General features: G+C 42.9%; 1 protein-coding gene across 44 annotated transcripts in view; it reads left to right on the top strand.

Annotated features, from left to right (window-relative positions):
* The window catches only part of SGMS1 (sphingomyelin synthase 1), a 323569-nt gene that overhangs the window by 29848 nt on the left and 270574 nt on the right, over positions 1 to 23147 (top strand). For all 44 annotated transcript variants that reach the window (XM_086379227.1, XM_086379202.1, XM_086379212.1 and 41 more), the window contains one exon: positions 5280 to 5374. The gene's annotated coding sequence lies outside the window, so the exon portion shown is untranslated. The remainder of the gene's footprint in view (positions 1 to 5279; positions 5375 to 23147) is intronic.

The raw sequence follows: 23147 nt of genomic DNA, 5'->3' as shown, positions 1-23147 counted from the left end.
AAGCGGCTGCAACGAGAAGCCTGTGTGCTGCAACCAGAGAGCAGCCCCCGCCTGGCACAGCTAGGGAAAGCCTGCACAGTGAAGACCCAGGGCAGCCTAAAGAAATGAGTAAACATTTAAAAAGGAAAAAGAAAAACCACTTTATAAAAAAAAATTACGTCAAAAAAATTTCTTTCTTTCTTTCTTTCTTTGGCTGCTCCGGGTCTTAGCTGCAGCGTGTGGGATCCTCGATCTTCACTGTGGTGGGTGGGATCTCTAGCTGTGGTATGGGAGATCTGTTATAGTTTCCTGACCAGGGATTGAACGCAGGCCCCCCTGCATTGGGAGTTTTAGCCACAGACCACTAGGGAAGTCCCCATGAGCAAAGGTTTTAAAGAAGAACGTAGAAGGTCGTCCATGGTATATATTGAGAAAACATTGGCAGTGGCTGCTTCTATTATTCTCTTCAAACACTTCATACTGTACTGAGGCTGTTTCTGCCCTTTGCTGGCTACCTTCCTTTGGAAAATTGCCCCTTAGCAGGTCTCCTCCTCCACTCTGGATCAAATATTAGAACCAACACAAGAATGAGCCTTTTGATTTTAAGAAATATGTTGCTCTGTGTAGTGACTCACTACAAAGTGGCCAAAGTACTGCAGTTTCAGCTTCAACATCAGTCCTTCCAATGAATATTCAGGACTGATTTCCTTGACTAGCCTTGACTAGACAGACCTTTGTTGGCAAAGTAATGTCTCTGCTTTTTAATATGCTGTCTACGTTGGTCATAACCTTTCTTCCAAGGAGCAAGAGTCTTTTAATTTCCTGGCTGCAGTCACCACCTGCAGTGATTTTTGGAGCCCCCAAATCTTCACAGTAACCCTTTGAAATAAAAGTTAGCCCCATTTTACAGATGGAAACGTTGTGTGCAGTGGCCATTTGACTTGCACCCTGTGACCGCTGGATCTTTGACCATGCTCACTGCTCCTGCTGGAGACCACTCTGCCTCAGTGCCTGTCGTGGAGCCATGACAGCTGCTGCCTGCCGAGTGCCAAGAACACTGGCACATCTTCTCCCTCTGTGGCATCTGTTTCCTTCATGGGAGCTGTTCCCAAGACCCATGGTCAACAATTGTCTCCCCCAAGCCCTGGGGTCAGGTGCTTTTATTTTGTCCAGAAAGTCCACAGTAGAAAGAATATGAACTTTAAGTCAGAGACAAGGATCAAGTGGTGTCTCAACCACGGTCTTTGTTGCCTGTGTGTCTTTGGCCAGGTTATGTAAACTCCTAGAGCATCGATTTCTTCAGCTGTAAAATAGGAGTAATACGGGCCGGTGGAGATGTGGGGATAGAAATAACACAACAGAGCACTTAGCAAGTGCTTGGCACGTTGCTGATGCTTTGTAACTGGTAGCTATTGTCACCATGGCAGGCAGGGCCTTCTAGCTAGTCTTAGGAGGCTGAAAAAGCTGCTGAGAGTAGTGGTTAGAACGTGGATTCTGGGGTAAACCCGGTTCAAATCCTTGTTCTACCACTTATCAGCGGTGTGCTGTGCACAGCCTAATTGCTGTCTATGCCTCGGTTTCTGCCGTCTGTGAGACGGGTGTAGCGGTAGTTGCTACCTCACAGGGAGAAGTGATTGTAAAGAGACAACACCTGCCAAGAGGTTGAGTTGAAACAACCCCATTTTGGTCACTAACACCATTGTTTCTTTCAGTGACATGATAAGAGCCTCCTTGAAATTTATAGTAACCTTTCTTCTGTCCTGGCAACCCACTCCAGTATTCATGTCTGGAAAATCCCATGGACCGAGGAGCCTGGTGGGCTACAGTCCATGGGGTCGCAGAGTCGGACACGACTGAGTAACTTCACTTTCTTCTCTTCTTCCTGCCCAGATTGAAAGAATTTCTCATTTTTTCTATTTAATGGTAACAGAAATGTTTGATACTATGATTTTACTGGAAATACAGATTAAATTGTCACAAAATTACTATCTCCACCTAAGACATTGAAATAACTAAACCTAAATAGAATGTCTTTTTGTCTAGAGAATACCTAAGAGTTTTTAGGTGACTATATAAAAACACAGGCAACTCTGTATTAAAAAAGAGCAACAGCAACACACTGTTTCTTTGAAATGATTTGACTCCCCAGATTCAAACTTGAATTTGGCTGGATTGCATGCGAGTTCATTTTTTTTCCCCTTCAAGTTGACAGTAGTAGGCGAGGACCGTAGCTGTGAGTCCACCAGGAAGAAGACAACCTCTGAATTAAACATAGTTCTAGAAATCCTGTTTGACTGATACCCATGGGCAGTGTGTGGTGCCGGCTGGGTCTGCATCATTATTCCGAAGTCTGTCCTGTGACTAATATGTTCCAGCTGTCTGGGTCACTACTTTGGAGTACTGTTTATTTGTAGCGGCGATGCTGCAAATAGGAAAAGCTTTCCCTTTTGTTGGTGGAAAGCTTTGCTGGTGATTAGCAAAACAAGCAAGCCTCTTATTTGGAGAGAGACGGGAAGGGTGGCTAAATAGTCAATTGTGGCAGCTACTTTGGAAAACGATCTGGCATTTCGGAGAAGCTGAACGTATGTGATCCCAAGCCCTGCTTTCTTCTTCTAGGGATACGCCCTGGAGAAACTCTTGCTGTGTGCACCAGGGGACGAGCACTAGAATCTAAATGGCAGCATTATTCTTAATAGCGAAAACCGAACAATCCCCAGATGATCCTCAGCAGTAGAACAGAGCGGTAAATTGTGGGTAAAGTCACACAGTGAGAACAATATGGTGGTGAAAAATCAGCTACAGTCACATGAGTCAGGAGGGATGAATTTCAAAATCAAAATCTCAAGAGACGAGTCTGAATACAGTCCTGGTTTCCTTTGTATAAACACTTAATTAAAACCAGACAGAACACAACAATATATTGAACATACAGATGTGATAAAACCATAAGAGGAACAAAGAAGTAAGTCAGAATTCAGGCTAGTGGGTTATCTCTGGTGGAGAGAATGGAGGGTGCAGAGCAGAGCAAAGAGGATCTTTCGTAACATACCAGGATGTGTGGTATAGATGGGATTGTATGTATCTAGACTTCATCCCATTGGAGAAGGAAATGGCAACCCACTCCAGTGTTCTTGCCTGGAGAATCCCAGGGACGGGGGTGCCTGGTGGGCTGCCGTCTCTGTGCCTGGGTCGCACAGAGTCGGACACGACTGAAGCGACTTAGCAGTAGCAGCAGCAGCAGCAGCAGCAGCAGCAGCAGACTTCATCCCACATGTACCTAGATCTGGCAGAGATCTGGGACTCCTGAGTTTGAAGAGAATACTCTGAAACAGAGACCATTAGGAGTTTTCTGGGTGTACTGTGATATTAAAATGCCCGCCAGCTTGACACTTTCTCCCAAGGCCATCTTTAAGGAAAGAGAGAGATTGCAGCCCTCACTCCCTTCCTCCACATGCCAGGGTGTAACTAGAAATGAACTAGGCAAGTAAGGGTAGGTGTTTTAGCTTAAAAATTTATGCAACGATTGCATTTAACTTCATGATGCGTATGTATTTCATAATAGTGTTAGTATCACAGATTCATGTGCTTATCCTTCCTTCCCCCAAATCTGTGAGTAAAGTTGTTGCTTCCAAAGGTACATCATGTTTTTTCCCTTGGTTTAGTGTTGCTCTTCTTGGTCAGTATCCCTGGGCTCCAAGTGCTCTTGTCTGTGGGGTGTTAAGTCACATCCTATCTTTTTTGTGAGCCTCAACATCCCTGTGAACAGGTATTCCAACCCACAGGAGAGGTGGCTGCTTGGGGAGGTTCTCTCAGTTTTTAATCAGGCTAGTGAGTGAGGAGGCAGGACTGAAATCCAGGGGAGGGGGTCCTTGACTTTTGTACACCAGCACCGTCACATGGCAGACCTCGTGACCTCTAAACCTTTGTGTATTGCCTCCAGCATTTTGGTGACCAGCAGATGAAGGGCCACTTGAGGCTGTCAGGGAGGGCTACTCCCTTCTCCCCAGCAGTAGTTTTGATACTGCTTCCATCTTTATTGGCAGAACAGTCGGTGTCTGTGCTGTTGTATTTTACTATATTTTGCCTTTTATAAAAAATGAATGGAAAAATCCTCAACAGCGAGTGGTAATTGTCTATTGTTGTGGCAGAGGTGAAAATTACCTGGGGTGCCATGTGAGGCTTGTTTTACTTCCTTTGGCCAATAGTGTGCCGTCTTGAAAAAGAAGGGAGAAAAATGAAATATATATATATATATATATATATATATATATATGTAAATGTCAAAAATACATGAAAGGTTATTGTGTTTCAAAGGGAAGTATAATTACTGATAGTAATTATAGTAATTGGTAATCATGAGTACAATATTCATGATACTATTAAGAATGATTATTAGTAGATACTCTTAGGGTGTGTGTACCCTCCATCCATCCCACTCCCTCTTCCCCACCCCCCACCCCCCACAATGACATGTGGCTGTGTTGTTTGGTCATTTGGCACTGAGGTTGGTTTTCAGGGTGCTGCTGTGTTGAGGGGTAGACTGGGGAAGGTGGGGACAGCCTGTATAGTGAGATAAGCCCCGAGCTTGGGGTCAGAAGGTCCAAGTAGCAGTTTCACGTCTGGTGTTTTCTAGTTGAATGCCGTGTACCATCTCCGACACTTATGTGCCTTCTCTGGAAAATGCATTCAGTAAACACCCCTTGCCTCACAGGGCTGTGGCAAGATCAAATGTAACAGATAATGTGAGGCGTGGTGGAGGCATCAGGTCTGTGACCGGCAGGCCCCTGGGTCACTGTGCCCAGGGAGCGCAGTGGTCGAGGGAGCGTGTGTGGTAGCCTGTAGTAATAGACCGGCCCTGGATGCCTTTGCTGGGAGGGGCGTTGCCTGGAGGTGCAGCAGGTCTCGTGTGGTTCTGCGAGGTAAGTAAGTGCCTTCCAAGTGTAGCCTCAGAATACCAAGTCAGAGTCAAGTTCAGGTCCTTAATAAAGCCTCAGTTTTTGTTCCAGTGGAGTTTGGGCTACATCACTGCCCTGAAATTTATGTGAATTAAAAGAAATTTACTGAGGAATTCCTTTGTTCCAGAAGTTCCTTGAGTGGGTGAGGCCAGTGGTTGTTCCCTGCATTCAATATGCGATGGGATCGATTTTTTCTGCTTTCACTTTTCTCCTTGCCTAAAACATAATTACAACAGTATTTTAATCTACAGGCTGGACACAGATTAAGAACATTGTGTCAACCGAAATAGCATTAACTTAATAAAGATCATTGATGGTAACATGCTGTTTTGCTTCTTCTTGCAGGGTGAGGACAGCATGAACATCCCTAAGTGTGCCTCTGGGCATATTCATCCATTCGCTTTTGATTAGAGGAAAGAAGAGGGCCATCCACTTGAAAGGTGAGTAAGGATTTCCATGTGTCTTTTTATTACAAAAATTTTCAAACTTACTGAAGAGTTAAAGGATGAGCAGCAAGTTTCTGTGTGTCCACTACCTACATTTAACATTTGTTAGCATTTTGCCATATTGTGTGTGTGTTCAGCTTTCCACATTTTCCTGCTGAAACATGTGAAAGTAAGTTTAAGAGATCATGATGTTTTTATCCTCGATTCTTGGGGATACAGTTCCTAAAAATAAGGATATTCTCTCCTGAGAGGCATTTTAGAACATGCATAAACTCTATGGCAGAATCATTTAGTTAAGTATGATTACATTTAGGCAGTGATTTGCTAAATACACAGACCTGTAATATGAATTTGTTTGGTATGAAAAACATCTGAATATAAAGAATTGGAATTTGCACTCTGCATGTGCCCTGTGTAGCAGAGAATTCCTGTACTTTCTCTGTTCCTGGTAATGTGCCGGTCTGCCCCACTGTGGCTGATGTTTGTTCTTAGGTCAGGTGATCGGATTACTGCTCTTCCTCCTTCCTAATCAGCCTTCACACGTAGACCAGTCTCTGTGATCTAATGTGATCAAAGGTCTTAACTGATTTTTCTAAACCGAAACTTACAGGAGAATATGAAAAGAACATGAGTAGTGATGTCTAGTTGAGTTTCAGTTCAGTCGCTCAGTTGTCTCCGACTCTTTGCAACCCCATGGACTGCAGCACGCCAGACTTCCCTGTCCATCACCAACTCCCAGAGCCTGCTCAAACTCATGCCCATCGAGTCGGTAATGCCATTGAGGTACTAGTTGAGGTTAGTATAGTAAAATCAACGTTAGAAAGAGTCAGAATGATTCCCAGCCCTGTAATTTGACTACCTGCATTGAAACTTTACATGCATTCTTAGAGATGTGTGTTCTGTTCTGATTACAGTTATATCGAGGCCAGTTACACAACTGTTCATTACAATTCTATGTAATTCTTGCAAGGTGGCTGTTGGCTATTCTACATTCTAATCTCAGTTACGTTTCATTTATGGTATCTTCTTCAAGTAGTCCCTGAGTATTGAAGCATTTCTTCATAGAAGTTTATGAACTGGAGTTAACTATTCAGAGCATTATTTTAAAAGAAGTATATTTAAGTGAGCCACTTAGAGCGGTGGAGTCCTTTTTAATATTCTCACTTCTCATTTAGAACAGAAAGTTAGTGATAGCAGTAAAGTTTCTGAAGGGCACTAACATTTTGAAGGAGCTTAGCCTGGAATTACAGATATCTCAGAATGACCTAGTTGGCTTTCTCACTGTCTGGTTATGCTTTGAGATGATGAAAAGGAAGGTTGGGGCTCTATATGAGGCAAGAGCCTTATGGGGCTCTGTGTGGGGCCTTCATACGGCTCTCTGGACCACTTCCAAGTGGTGGAATGTTTTTATTTTATTTTTTAAACTTTTTATTGAAATAGACCATATATGTAAGAAAATATGCATGATGTAAGTGTATAGTTCAATGCAGCTTCCAAACTAAGCTCAGTTATGTTACCAGGAGGCAGACCAAGAAGCATTTTTACCGCCGCCTCACGCCTCCTCTCGACGCTCGATACTGGACACGACCTACTCGGTGGGGAATTACTCTCTTGACTTCTAAGAGCATAAATTAGTTTTGCTTGTTTTTCTTTGTGTGTTTCTGTGTGTGTGTGTGCGCACACACATGCGAGAGAGAAAGAGAGAGAGAAAGAGAGAGATAACATGATTATACAACGCAGATTATATTCTTCTGTGTCCAACCTTCTTCAGTCAACAATGCATTACAGAGATGCCTGCGTATTGTTGCATTTAGTTGTAGATGGATCATTTTCATTGCTGGAGAGCGTTCCATTTGTGAATTCAGCAGTTTATTCCTTCAGTTAGTTGCTGGTGATTGGGGGAAGGCACTCTGAAGCTTTAACCAAGGTTTTATCCTCACTGTGGTCATGATTGAGATGTCCTGAGTTGTCCAACCTCTGCCCAGCTTTGCTGTGATGTGAAGGAGAAATCCTGGGAGCAGATACAAGGTTGAGCCTTGTATCTGCTGGAAACAAGCTGGAAAGGATTGGTGTTTCAGTCCTGTGATGAGTCCTGTCATTTTTCCTGTGACTCACCACGTCCCTTTTCTCTTTGGTCTCCATTGGCATGTGTCTTGTCCATTCTTTTGTCAGCGATTAGAACTTTTTCTGCAGCCCCTCCTAGGAGACTATATCAAACTATATCAAACACTATAGTTTGACTATATCAAACACTAGGCAATCAGTCATATTTAAAGTTCATTGGGTGCTGATATTTGGTATTAGATGAAGCGCGAAGAGATGAAAGTCATGGGCTTGCTCTTGAGGAGCCTATCTTGTGGTTATGGATTCACAGTTACGGATATGGGCCACATTCCTGGAAACCAGTTGTGCTATAAAGTTTAGGATGTAAACTCAGAGGCTTGCATGGGACTGGCTTGTAACATGATGGAAATTAGTAGGGAGCAGGGTTGCTCAGGAAGGAGGGATGGAGCTGTGAGGAATGATTATATATGTCCTGCCCAGTTTTTGACCCAACAAAACATGTCTGCTGAATTTAGCAAGTCCACCAATGTCCAGCCTTTAGAATAGAGTGTTCACTATAAGAAAGTGGTTCTCATGCGATCTGAATGATTTTCTAGCCAAATTCTGTTTTTATAGATAAAGTTTTATTTGAACCAGCACAGTCAGGCTCCTTTGTGAATATATCCTCTATGACTGTTTTTGTGTTACAACAGCAGAATTGAACAGTTGTGAGAGAGATTGGAATATCTGCACCAGTGACCATATGGCCCACAATGGCTAGAATGTTTACCGTCTGGCCCTTTGCATAAAAGTTTGCCACTTTCTCTTTACTTTATCAAAGCAAGGACATAGTAATAATAACCTCTCTAGGCTTCCCAGGTGGCACTAGCCGTAAAAAACCCGCCTGCCAACGCGGGAGACAGAAGAGACATACATAGGTTCGAGCCCTAGATCAGGAGGATTCCCTGGAGAAGGAAATGGCAACCCATTTCAGTATTCTTGCCTAAAGAATCCTGTGGACAAGAGGAGCCTGGTGGGCTACAGTCCATAGAGCTGCAAAGAGTCAGACATGACTGAAGCGACTTGGCATGCGTGCAGAGGTGTAAAGTAGTCTTTATTCATTTATTTATTTTTTATGTTGGCTGCACTGGTCTTCACTGTGGCACGCAGGCTCGTGAGTGGACTTTCTCTAGTTGCACAGGGGCTTCTCTATTTGTGGCTCGAGGGCCTAGTTGCCCCACGGCATGTGGGAATCTTACTTCCCCCACCAGGGATCAAACCCATGTCCCTTGCATTGGAAGATGGATTCTTAACCATTGGACCACCAGGGAAGTCCTTTAATGTCTTTATGGATTCATTTATTTATCCAACATACAATATATTTGCAGAGTGCCTATTGTATGTCAGGTGTAAAATGGTGATAGATATGATTCTGGCCCCTGTGGACTTTACAGAAACCCCTGTGAATTTAAAATTCCATTGTAGGATTGTGCTTTTTTTGGGGGGGAAAAAAAAAGTGTATTATGGAAATAAAATCCCATGGATGGAGAAGCCTGGTAGCCTATAGCCCATGGGGTCGCAAAGAGTTGGACACGACTGAGTGACTTCACTTTCACTTTTCACTTAACTAAATCCTCAGTTTTAAATTAATATGTTGGCTATTTTTGCTAATTTTGTACATTTGATGAACCAATCTATGTAAACTAATGGTTGCTACTGCTAAGTCGCTTCAGTCGTGTCCGACTCTGTGCGACCCCATAGACGGCAGCCCACTAGGCTCCCCCGTCCCTGGGACTCTCCAGGCAAGAACACTGGAGTGGGTTGCCATTTCCTTCTCCAAACTTATGGTTAACTCCATTTTAAAAAAATATGTAGTATGACATCATATAAGCAATTGTGTGTTTAAAGATCCTACTTGTTCACACGTGGTAACAAAGATGGTTTGAAAACAGACTGTCTGGATAGTGCTGTGTGCTTTGAAGAGCTCTCCAAAGCAAGCCAAGTCAACCTTCAGTCTTAGGTTATGATAATAATAAAAAATAAGCCTCAAAGGAAAGAACCACATACAGGGTAATAAAGTTTAGAATGTAGTTAAACAGATTAATCTATCTTTGTTGGTATGCTTATCTATTTGTTTATTCGAGGCTGTTAAATTTGTCTCTTCTTAATAGGAGCAGGTGGTGCTAGTGGTAAAGAATATGCCTGCCAACATGGAGACTTAAGAGACCTGGGTTCGATCTCTGGGTCGGGAAGATCCCCTGGAGGAGATCATGGCAACACATTCCAGTATTCTTGCCTGGAGAATTCCATGGACAGAGGAGCCTGGTGGTCTATGGTCCATGGGGTCACAGAGAGTTGGACATGACTAAAGCGACTTAGCACACATGGAGGGTGATGCAATGAACATAGAAAAGAGAGAAATACTTAAAAATTTTCTCCAAGAAATGTGAAAAGTGAAAGTCACTCAGTCGTGTCCGACTCTGAGACCCCATGGACTATATAGTCCATGGAATTTTCCAGGCCAGAATACTGGAGTGGGTAGCCACTCCCTTCTCCAGGGCATCTTCCCAATCCAGGGATTGAACCCAGGTCTCCCGCATTGTGAGTGGATTCTTTACCAGCTAAATCACAAGGGAAGCCCAAGAATACTGCAGTGGGTAGCCTGTTCCTTCTCCAGGGGATCTTCCTGACCCAGGAATCGGACCAGGGTCTCCTGCATTGCAGGCAGATTCTTTACCAACTGAACTGTCAAGGAAGCCTGAGGAATGTGAATCTGGTTTTTAACATCATTTTCACTGAATTAGCATTTTCATATATGCTCATATATGTTTTATGGGCAGATACTTGCACAGGTGACTGACCTGTTACCCAGCTGTCACACATAGTTATTTAGCTATGTGTACTAAGTTTGAGTGAACTCCAGGAGTTGGTAATGGACAGGGAGGCCTGGCGTGCTGCAGTGCATGGGGTCACAGAGTCGGACACGACTGACCGACTGAACTGAACTGATCAAAAGAGAATGCACAATGTCCTGACGGTGTTTCCTTGTTGTCTTAGGAGCCGTCTGATGTCGGGCAGCACGTCTGATTTGGGTGCCCAATGGTGCTTTCCTCTGAAATCTAATTATAAGAATTTGTCTGAGGAACTATAGGGAAGGAATGTTAGCTGGTGCAATGAATAATTTCATGAATGTGATTAAAACTCCATACTGGTTTCTTCTGTTACCAAAATCAATAAATAAGGCTAAGGTTTCATTTCTCTTCTTTACAAGGAAGAAATTATGTATATCCATACATAACTTTCTGTTGTGTTTAAAATGTTTTAAAAAAATGAACCCTGTTCTTCATTTTAGTAGTTTTTTGTAATGGTTTGGATTTAGGGGTAACTGAAAAATCAGAAGACCAAGAAGAAAGAAATATCACAGTTATTCTCCTTACAGAGCTGAAAACTCCAGGGTTAACTGTTTTGGTTAAAAATAAATTTTTATGAAACAAATTTGATGATAAGCCAAGTCACTTGAAATATGGCATTAAAAAAAAAAACCAAACCCTGGATCTTCTGTTCTACATAATATGGAGTTATTTTGTCAGGAACTCCAGCTTCAGGAGTGTTTAATTTGTCAAGGCTAGCTAATTAAAATTTACTTTCTCAGTCTCTCAAGTTTTATTTTCAGAGCAGGAAAGGACTGAAGTGGTGCTGAATATAGCTTGATAGAACGAAACATGTTTTAGAAAGAGATCAGGATGATTCTCTTTACAAGTAACAGAAAACCCAGTTCAAACTATCTTAAGTAAAAAAAATTGGTTCAGGCAGTTGAAAGCCTTGAGATAAATCTGGCTTCAGGAAGCACTAGACTGGGGATCCAGACAATGTCAGGAGGGAGGCTCATTCTTGGCTGAACGTTCTTGGGCTACAGGTGGGACCTCCAGCATCTTCAAATTTCCGTCATGGCAGAGACAATAAGACACTGCAGAGACAATACTCTTGGCCTGGTTGCTTAGCACTAGACGGTCCCTGCGGATAGGGACACTGGCCTCTCCTGATTGGATCGCCCAGGTCATGTGCTTCACACCTAGAGTCTGAGATCAGCACCTCTTCAGCTGAAGGTGAAGCATTAATGACAGTGGAGAATGTCATTACCAGAACTACAGAAATCAGGGAGGATCAGTGGATGCTGGGAGGCAAAATAATAATAGTAATAGTAATAATAATAATTGTATCTTTTTATGGTTTGCTTTATATTCTGTTTTAAAATTTTTTTTAATTGGAGGATACTTGCTTTACAGTGCTGTGTTGGCTTCTGCCACATATACAACAACATGAATCAGCCATAAATATATGGGTGTATTCTCTTGTTTGACCTGAAAGAAGTGTAAGGGAAGCAGGATAAAGAAATGATTAAGAACATGGATCCTGGGGCCAGACTGCATGGGGTCAATTATTAGCCACATAAGATTTTGACAAATACTTAACCTCTCTTTGCCCTAGTCTTTTCAACTGTGCAGTGTGGAGTAAACGTATCCACCTTATAGGGTTCTGGGAAGGATTAAATTAAGGGGTATTTGTGGGGCATTTAGAATATTACCCGACGCAGGCTAGCCCCTCTCTCTTGTTTTTGTTGTTGATCTTTGAGACAAACGTGCCAGCAGACTGACGGGTGTGCTTGCAGAAGTCCAGAGTCACATGGCCTGTGAGGGAAGCACCAACAGCAGCCACATATCCTGGCTGCTTCCTGATCTGCAGTGTCACCTTTGTGTAATGACTGTGGCGCACTTGGATTAATAATAAATCAAAGAGGCAGTGAGGTAAGAACTTCTGCAAAGTAAGCCTGCTGTTTGGAAGTATCTACATGTACAAGCAGGGTGGTGTTACATATTCGATTTGCAAGCCGATCTTTAGCTTCTCAGGTATAGAGTGTCCCCAGGGATATTTAGGGGACATTGCTGGGAGGAACATTCGTACTGGCATTGTTTCTTTCTGGTGGGCACAAGCTTGGCACAATTAGCCGTATCCAGAGTTGGCACTCATTTGGGAGATGTTTGCTGATTGCTTAATCAGATCCAGTAATTCTAAGCTTTTGAGCTTCCCAGGTGGCTCAGTGGTAATGAATCCTCCTGCAAATGCAGGAGACACAGGGGACACAGGTTCAGTCTCTGGGTCAGGAAGATTCCCTGGAGGAGGAAATGGCAACCCACTCCAGTATTCTTGCCTGGGAAATCCCACGGACAGAGGAGCCTGGCGGGCTACAGTCCGTGGAGTCACAAAGGAGTCAGACATGACTGAGCACACGAGAGCATATAATTCTGAGCTTTAGAGAAAACCAAGACTTAGGTGGTTGGGAGGTGATTTGAACCCATCAGTATGGTGTGAGGATGTAACTTCTGACAGAGAGGCTCCGACCACCCCTAGAATACTTCCAAGGCTTTTAACCATTTCTGTCTAGAAAAAGAAACCATTTTCTTCATTAAGAATGCCTTCCCTTAATAGTGAGGTTTTGTGGGGAAATTACTCAAATGACTTAATGCAGGAGGCTTGCCCTGGGGACTCAGCTTTGGCATGACCCAGACACTGGAGGGTCATGTTGCTTTCTGAGGATATAGACAGTGATTTCTTTGTACTGACTGTGGACTCAAGACACTGTGTCACTGTGGATGACCTATAACCGACCCACCCTCCCCCCAATATGCAGCTTCACATGCAAGAAAGAAATGAGCAGAAACCATAAGTTTTCCTCTCCCTACAGTGCTTTTGAGGAAAAAGGGTGCGATTCAGCATTCCCAAAGCTTGCTTTCTGGGCAGATCCACATGGGCAGACCTCCCTGCAAGACAGACTCTGCCCTGCAGTGAGTGACGTGTCCTCCCCCACCGTCATTGTGCCTGGTGTGTGGGAGGCACTCAGATACTTCTTGAATGAACAGACCTCTTTGAACTGTGCCCTTGTCTTCATTTTCAGTTTCTTTTGACAAGAACGCGTTTACCATGTAGGCGTCTCCAGGAGTTTCTTCTGAGTCCTGCATCACCTTCTGTGTGAACTCACTGCATTATGTTGTTTCTTTAATAAGGGGTGGTGTTTGAGTATTGATTCTAACACCTGCTTTTTACCATTATACTCCAGATAACACCACCTATTCAGAGAGTAAAGGGATTAACTAGTAATTCTATAGAAATGACCCTTGGTTTGCCAAATGCTTGTGGGAATCATACAAAGTTCTTAGATTTAATCCCCCTTACTTTGTTCTTAGGTCCTTGGGAGCTTTTTGTCTTGCTTAGTGGCCTGGGATTGAATACTAATAGATTGTTCATTGTCTTTAACCTGACCCATTTCATAGCTGAAAAATCAGGGGCAACCTTGTTTCCTATAAGTCAACAACAAAAGTAATACCGTTATTGTTCACTGTGTGATGGGTACTGCCCTGAGTTCTTTTGCTGATTATTCTGTTTAACAGTCTCAACAACTCCATAACTATTATTTTATAGATGATGAAATGGAGGCACAGCCAGGATGTGGCTGAGTAGCCCAGGCCTCCTTGCAGGGCTCACATATGCTACACCGCGTATTGGCATCCAGGCAGGGGCTCTCAAAATGCCTGCATATTGGAATCGCCCTTAAGGCTGTCAGAACCCTCCGTGTCCAGGTATTCTCCCACTTCCTGCCCTCGTGTTTTTATTTACTTGGTCTGGGGTCTTGGTGAAAGTGCTGCGCACTCAGGACTGAGAACCTTTGAACCTGAGCAGTGGTTCTTAAAATTTTGTCCCCAGAGCAGTAACATCAGCATCATCTGGTCACTTCTTCGTAGAACTTCTTAGGTCCCACCCACACCTACTGAGTTGAAATTCTAGGGGTGATGTCTAGCCATCAATGTTTTGACGAGCTGTCTGTATAGTTCTTTTCCTTAAGTTATAAAAAACATAAACTTCACCAGCGTAATCTTTGTTGAATGTACAGTTCATTTGTTGTTCAGTCACTCCTACTGTGACTCTCAAATACACCCTCTGCATGCCGCCCTCTGCCCAGTTCTGCCTCTGCCCCTGTTATTCTGAGTCACTGTCATCAAGTTGCTTAACTTCCTTGTGGTGGTTCTGTTCTCTCCATAAAGGAGGTAACCTAACTTGCAGAGTTTGGTAAAAGTTAAATGATTAGACATCTGTGAAAGTACTTTATAAGCTGTCAGGTGGTGTACTAATGAAATATTAATGTCTCTAATGAAATATTAGATGTCTTTTTGAAACGTTTTATTGTTTTTAGTTGCTCTGTCATGTCCAACTCCTTTGCAACCCAGTGGACTGTAGCTCATCAGGCTCCTCTGTCCCTGGGATTTCCCAGACAAGAAACTGGCTGCTGCTGCTGCTGCTGCTGCTGCTGCTGGAGTGGGTTGCTATTTCCTTCTCCAGATTTTTAAAGTTTAGCTTTTGTTTTATTAAAGTTACACAAGCTTGATTTTTAAAGGATCTGTGCAAGACCTCTTACCCCTTTGTGTTCTTGCTCCTCCCTCACCCCCAGTTTATTTGGTGTTATCTTCTACTGTGTAAACAGCATTCACAGATATGCCGATTACCTTAACTTTCCTGCACACACTTTTTTCTTGGATTTAATAATTGTCTTGTTTTTAAAATTTTTGTGCACTTCTCACTAAGTTAGCCTCAAAGAGCCTTCCATGTGAATCTCTTCCCAATATCTTAGGTATTTTATCAACTTTATCTTATTGACACTTTCTCGCCTGAAGTCTTAGGCCCTGCCCCCGTCTAGACTGCTTCCTCTCCAGGCCTGTTGTGCACCATGCCTTGATATGGACTTTTCCTTCAACAGCATTCTGGGGATTTCTCTTATCTTCTGTTTGGGCTGCCCTGTTTTTCTCACTCCATATTCTCTTCTTTCTTGGTTTATTCCCTTATTTTTGCAAACCACATGCTTTAAATCTTCCAAACAGGTTACACAGGAGGTAAATCTGTGAGTTGTTTTAGGTCTGAGAACATCACATTTATATTTAATATACAGACTGGCTGCTGTCCACCTGCCAATGCAAGAAACATAAGAGATGCGGGTTCGATTCCTGGATCAAGAAGATCCCCTGGAGGAGGACATGGCAACTCACTCCAGTATTCTTGCATGGAGAATCCATGGACCCAGGAGCCTGGTGGACTACGGTCCACAGAGCTGCAGAGTTGGACAGGACTGCAGTGACTTAGCATGCGTGCTCACGCACTGGCTGGCATAGACGTCCAGACTGGAAGCCTCTGAACCTCAGAATAGTGAGGCACGTCTCATTACCTTCTGACTTCCAGTGTTAGTGGCGAGAGGTCTAAGACAGCCTAAGTCCCAGTCCTGGGCAGGTGACCAATCTTTCTGACTTTTTCTCTTGGACTTCTAGTTCTTCTCTTTATCGTCAGTGTTCTGAAATGTCATATAATATTCCTCGGTGGGGAGGGTCTGTTTTTGTTTATTGTGCTGAGATCCCAATAGGCATTTTCAGGCTGGAAACTCACCTCTTTCACTTTAGGAATTTTCTTGAAGTCTGTCGTTATTGACGTCCCCCTCTATTTTCTCCGTTCTTCCCTTCTAGAATTCCTGTTAGATGTTGACTTGTCCTGTGCTGTGATCTTTTCTCTTCCCCACCTCTGTTTCTAAGATGTTGTCTTAAAATATTTCCTTAACTTTACTTTCTAGCCTATTAAATTTTTTCTGTTTGTTATGTTTTTGTTTTCTGACAGCTCTTTTTTTTTTTTTGGTTTGTTCTCTGATGCTTCTATTTTATAGAGTCTTAATGGCAACACCATCCAGTATTCTTGCCTGGAGAATTCCATAGACAGAAGAACCTGGCAGGCTATAGTCCATGGGGTCATAAAGAGTCGGACATGACTGAGTGACTGTTACTCATTCTTCTCTTAGCTATTCTCTTAGTTCTCTTAGGAGATTAATTATACTTTGTTTTTTTCTTTTTTAACGTTTTTTTTGTGTGTGTGTGTGCGCGTGCCTCATTTGTGTCAAATTACTTTTTTCCCCCTGTTTGTTTCTGCCTTTCACGTTAGTTCCTTTCTCTCGGTTCCTGGTGACTCTCGAGTGTAAGTTCACGGTTAAGAATTCTTTCATTCATGCTCAGTTACTCAGTCGTGTCTGACTCTTTGCAACCCAATGGACTAGCTCTCCAGGCTCCCCTGTTCATGGGATTTCTTGGGCAAAACTACTAGAGCGGGTAGCCATTTCCTTCCCCGGGGGATCGAACCCATGTCTCCTGTGTCTTGTGCGTTGCCAGTGGATTCTTTACTGGCTGAGCCACGGGGAAACCCATGTGTAAGAATGGGGTTTCACACATTGGAAGATATGGCTTCTTTGGGTCTGCAAAATCAGTTGCCATTATCCAATTGATTCCCAACTTTAAAAAGTTTAAAATTTAAATCTCTCTTGTTTTCTCTGTCCTTGTGGATTTATACCTTCAAAAAGCAATAAATGTTTGTACTGGGGGTTTAGGAGAGAGAGGAACTAAATATGTGTGTCTGTCCACTGTATTTAACCAGAAGTCAGTATGGAAAGTCTTAAGAAAAATACAGGGCAGGATTTGTAGCATTGGTTATTTGGTCAGACACATACCTGCAGCGGTGAGTCTTAGCTGGTGTTCTTTTATTTTTAAGGCATGATATATATTTAGATTGCCTCAGTAGAGATCTTGGCTTTCTTGTTAACATTGCAGCAGCTGCCTCATTTTCTTGGTTAAAGGTTTTTATTTCAGATGTAAAATACCAATAAATTTATACATCATTGGGCTTTAAGATAAAAAAACAATCCTTAAAAAAAAAAATCCTTATTGATGTTTCTAAAAGGAATTTTCCGAGGGTAAGCGCCTAATCCTGAGATTAAAATGCAGCTGACACATTAAGCCTTCTTACATGAAAAGCCCAATAACAGGCTTTAATGCCGTTTGTCCTTGACTACCCACAAAGGGCACTGCCGCAGGCCAGAGAGATGGGACGCAAATACAGCATGGAGAGTGAGGCAGCGTTTGTGTTTGATGCTTCAACAAAGCATTCAAACTCAGATCATCAGAGAGTAGGTGAAAAACTAGCCTTTATTCTGAGAGCAGGTCTCTGCTAAAATTAAGCGGTTTTGGGGAGTGTGGTGTGGTTCTTTTAATATAAGCGAACTAACTGACCCTGGGTTCCTGGGTTATTTCCTGTTGTGCCCCTTGTGGTGATAGGTTCAGTGGCTTTCTCTCCTCCCTGAGTGTTGGGTGTGTCCTGTGTCAAATACCCATGCTTGCTTCCTGCTCATTGGAACACAGCCCCTCAGAGGAATGGCTTGGTCACCCAGTGATAACTGAGATGGTAGTGCCTGGCCTGGTGGTGATTAGATAACAGTTCCTTTCAGAAGACTTGCAGCTCGGCACACAGCAGCTCTTCAATAGCTCTAACTTCACCACTGGGAAAGGAAAAGAAAACATCTCTGCTTCCATGCTGATTGCTGTGGAAGCTTGCCCAAGAGCCTTCTTTTCGTGCTGGGCTGTGTGCAAAACCGAGAAATTGCTTTCTACTTAAAAGCATTGGCCTTTTATTACTCTACAAACCTTTGGGGAAATCAGATTCATATGTTTCCTAAGTTTAGGCAGTCCGTTACTCTTATTATTAAAGCTACTGACAATCTAGGGGTAATTTTAGTTATTGTCTTGAGGCTGAATTAAAATTAAAAGGAGCACAGTGTGGTAGAGATGCCTGGTTGGTTGCTGTGTTTTTTTAAACAAGCGAATAGAAATAAATTATGAATTCTTGTCAGTTAGGAAGGGACCCGTTTTGTTAAACTAGCTACTTCTCTCTCTGTATATACGTCTGTCTCCTTGCCCCTTAATATATACTGGAGCAGCATGACCTCCTGGCACTGTATCTTTTATTCACAGGCAGAGGCTAAAGTTCTTAGTGCAAGAGGGAGACTTGCAAGTGATGACAGGTTAGCCGATCAGTGTCCAGCCTGTGTTCTATGAGTGTTGTCATCTTTGTTGATTATCAGCATTGCTGCCTCTGTCACATTTCCACTTTTAAGCTCTACCCTAGGCATGAGCAGAATATTTCCTTGCTTCCTCTCAGCTTAATTGAGGCAGCCTGGGTTTTCTATTTTCTACATTCTGAGGGTCAGCAATGGAAAACAAACCTTTTTTTTTTTTTTTAATTAAAAGGAGAACTATGTTCTTTGCAGAAACTGCCAGTTTCTGATCTTGCTAGAGCTATTCCACTCCCAGGGCTTAAAATCCCAGCTCTGTGCAGTATTTATAGATTCCTGAATAAAGAATCAAGGAAGAACCAAATATGTGTAGCTTCCAAGTGATTTCTATTATATCCCCTGTGGCATTTTATTATTAAAATTCTGTTCTGTCGCCAACATGATGTTGGCACTTAGTATGTGATAGTTATGGTTTGTATTCTTCAACAAACTTCTGTTGGCAGAGGTTGATTACATACATACATTATAGTGTGATGTATAATATCAAAAAGGGAGGCTTGGGAGGGAGGGGACATGAGTGTACCTATGGCTGATTCTTGTTGATGTATGACAGAAATTCGCAAAATTCTATAAAGCAAACATACTTCAGTTAAAAAAATAAAGTGGAAAAAAGAAATGAAGGGTTAAATTTATGAGAGAAATAATTTTGGGATTGAAAAAAATTATGAGATGGACTATAGTTTTGTTATTTGTGACTTGAGATTGGATGAATAGGCCCTCATCTGGGGCCTATTCTCAACCTCATCTGGTTGAGAATTTTAACTACCCAGTTTCTCTATGGGAAAAATTGTTCTTCAGACAGAGTGTGAATGAAATATTCTATCCATTGTGGGACTCCCCCAGCTCCTGCAGGAGGATGAGATGAAAGAGTGGCATTTATGGCTGTTTTGCTGAAGGGAGTGTGTTCCTCCAGCTACAGCGTAGAGGCTGCTGGGAGGACTGAGGAGTCAAGGGTGTCTAAAGAGGCTCTGAGATCAGGTACTTGGTGAGGGGTTTCCGAGGTTGCTGGCTTTTCATGTGAGACCCAGATTTGATGCCTTTTGTGGAGGCCACGGTTATAAACTTGTTTGAGAGATTTACTGTTGGGTCCATGACGAGGATGAACTGGCTGTGCTTCTGTTGAAAGAAATTGGGTCTCATCTGCAGGGTGAGCTGCTTCAGCTCGTCTATCACCCACCTTTCTGTGGGGTATCTCCGATCAGAAACTGGGGCTGATCCAGGTTAGGTGGTTGTGTTGGTGGGGTTACTGTTGGAACCTTCTTTGATGATATGGTGTGTAAGAGCCCAGGTTTTGAATTAGATAAAACTTATCTGCGTGTGTATCCTAACGTCTTGCCTGTGCCCCTGGGAACGTTACCTAACCTTCCTAATCCCGGTTTTCTCATCTTTTAAGATGGGGATGTTGTTTGCTTCAAGGTTATTTTAAGGATTCAATGAGATTTTACATACATATTTAGTATTAATTGTAAATATATTAATATATTTAATGTTAAATATGTAAAATATGTTTTCTGTGTGAATATATAGATTTTTGTATCTATGTTATGTATGTGCACATGGTCATGTGTACTGTATTCACACATAGCAGTACGTGGCATGTATGTGCTAAATAAACAGAGAATGCTATTATCATTGTTGTCGTTCAGTCCCTAAGTTGTGTCTGGGTCTTTGAGACCCCATGGACCATAGCACACCAGGTGTCCCTGTCCTTCACCGTCTCCTGGAGTTTGCTCAGACTCGTTATCATAGTATAATATATGCTGTGAAAAGTGGAGTTTTAGTTGCTCAGTTATTTCCGACTCTTTGCCACCCCATGGACTCTAGCTCACCAGGTTCCTCTGTCCATGGAATTCTCCAGGCAAGAATACTGGAGTAGGTAGCCATTCCCTTCTCCAGGGGATCTTCCCAACCCAGGGATCGACCCCAGGGTCTCCTGCATTGCAGGCAGGCTCTTTCCCGTCTGAGCCCCCAGGGCAGCCCTTACTGTGCTATAGTTATGCTCAAGATTCTTTATCGTCTGAGCCCCCAGAGCAGCCCTTACTGTGCTGTACTTATGCCCAACTGCTGTGGCGTGCTGGGTACTGTGCAGCGGCCCTCCTGGGTGCCCTGCTTCTGGATGCAGCAGTGCTCACCTTGGGGAAGTGGAAAAGATGTCTGGTTTTGTTTTAATTGCATCCAGATTTGAATTTGTTTTTCTCAGTTCTTATTCTTCTGACTTTTCAGCTCTTGCCTTTCTTAATGTTCCCCATGTTCTCTTAAAATCTTAACTATTAAAATGGACATGACTGTTCTCTGGGCGGGGAACATAGGCTGCCTGGGCACTGGCAACGTGGCCTTATAAAGACATGTTTCTTCATTGACTTTTTAAGGTTTATGTTTCCATCCACAAAGGCAGTTTGTTTGCAAAACAAGCAATTTATTAGGCCGCTGTTTGTTTTTCTACTTTTTGTCAGTAATTTGATCCTTGGGTAGCAAGAGAAAACTGGTGTTTGCAGTTGGACTCGAGAAAATTCTTGCTGGAGGCAGACCATTCTGTCACTGCAGGATAGGAGACAGAAGTGGTTTCTTTTACCCTTTTTGGAAATAAAAAATTGAAGGGCCCACTATATGATGTGATTAGTAACCTAATAAGGAACTGTAGTTACTCTGCAGTAGCACATATACCTTGAACGTTATCTCTCATTTGTTCACTGGGTCTTTATTCTCACTTTGGAAGAAAATTTCACGTGTGATATAGTGCTACTAGCTATACTTTTAAGGGTCCGGGTTATGCTGATGTTTTTTGGGATTATTTAAAAAAAATATGTTCAGAAAATTGAAGGTCCACAAGGAATAACGTTGGCAGAATTAACCTGAGGCTCAGCCGCCGATTTACCAGGAGAAGTTTTCTGTTACATTCAGTGATTTTGTGTAATTGAGCTCCAGTCCTTTATTACGTCTGCTACCGAGGGACCCAGAATCGAAGGTGTTTCTTGTGTGACTTCTTCAGCAGGCGAGGAAGGCTGTTTCAAATAGTAAAATCGCAGACACTACCTTCCACGTTCCCTGGACTTCCTTTAGGGGATGAGAAGCCAGAAGCGTTGACAAAATCTCCATGAGTCTTTATGGCGTCTTTCCCTTGGAAGGTCCACAGCGTGCAGTGCTTTGCCAGCACACACACAGCTGTTTTGGAAAATGTAACCAGACGTTCCTAGAAGGTCAGCGGAAGACCTTGAAAAAAGGCCGTGGAGAAGATTAGCCACAGTTTCCGCCACTGTGGCAGACTGGGTGCCGGGTGGTGCCATCCAGTGGCCTTGTCACGCCAGCCTCCCAAGGTGGGGATCCCCTCCAGCTTCTTCACAGGGGACAGAAAGTCTCGGGAGGTTCAGCCCAGGTTGTGTTTTGGTGGCTGAGTCAGCATTGGCTCCAGGGCCATCCGACTCGAGTGCATACTTTTAACTACCATGCTTTGTTCCCTCCTAGCTAGGAAAAAGATGTACTGTCTCCAAAACCTGGGTTCTTTCCGCTGAACCATGTTGGCCCCATGCCCTGGCATCCTTACTGTGCATCCCTTCCAAAAAAATAAAAAGCTTCCAATCCACACCATTTACTACATCTATAGGCATCCCGGGCAGTGCTTATAGCCCTCACTTCTTTGGGACAAGAAAATACCACCTCAGTATATTGTAGATTATTTTTCATTATTCATGCAGGGAAAAAGTAATCACAGGAGCATAAATGTGAGTTTGCGTGTTGATTTTTATAAACCAGGCTTTACTTTTAGTAAAGGTTTTTAGGAAAATGAGCCTATAGAGTATGAATCCTAGCATGTGGACGGCAGTGGTGGGAGAGCTGATGGGCTGGGTTTGGATAGATAAAGGAAGGGCATTAGGCAGCTGCCGGCCCTGGAGAGCAGGCAGTGAGGGCTCCTTGTGGTTCCCTCTGCCTCAAAAATAATGTTATTCTGTTCTCTTCCGTTTCTGTTCCTTTGTTCATTCCTTCATTCCCTTTTTCATTCAAGCTTTCAGGCACTCGCCAAGGGTTACTGAATGACTATTCAAGCTCTTTGCAGTGCTATGTGTGAATTAAAGGTATGAGCAATTTTTGCCTGCCTCCTCTTAATGAGAGAAAAAGGAAATTTGGAAGAAATAGAAATATGTACATGCAACAGTGTGAAAATATTGCCTTGATAGCATCAGATGCTTTTTGCTCTTAAAAAAAGGATGTTTGATATATTAGAGAAATATGATGGTCAAGGCAAGAGTGTTGAAAAAGTCATGAGGTTCTTACCCCACCTGCTTTTTTTTCCTTCTAAACTTGACAGGTGTTCCCAGGCCCTTCCCTGCGCCTAAAGGGTAGGATGTGTATAAACCAGGGAGGCAGAATGTCTTGTCATTTCCTGAAAACAAGTATTTAAGTACAAAATGTGGTGCAATAAGAGATAAAGTACTTTATAAATTAATATTTCCAGAAAGTCTAAAATCCAGGAAATGTTTCAAGTGGGAAAAATGTTGTTCTTCCTTTTTCTCCCCTTGTGGAAAAGGGAAGTTTTGAAGCATCTGAATTATATTTGTGTCTCTTTTTTAAAAGTTCACTTTATGATGTATCTAAAATAAGAATCCACAGTGCCTCTTGGGACCCAGCAGGTAAAATAAATTTGCAAAGTGGATTTGATATGAAATAAAATATCAGAGCCTGGGCCCTGAGACTCATGGGAGAGCTGTTTGCCCCTTATAACTGGAGCAGAGGTGGATAGAACGC

The sequence above is a fragment of the Bos grunniens genome, chromosome 26 (assembly GCF_055505025.1).
Source record: "Bos grunniens cultivar Pamir isolate PY7600 chromosome 26, Bosgru_T2T1.0, whole genome shotgun sequence".
Lineage (NCBI taxonomy): Eukaryota > Metazoa > Chordata > Mammalia > Artiodactyla > Bovidae > Bos > Bos grunniens.
The sequence above is the reverse complement of the archived record's forward strand: the minus strand, read 5'-3'. Positions and strand labels throughout refer to the sequence as shown.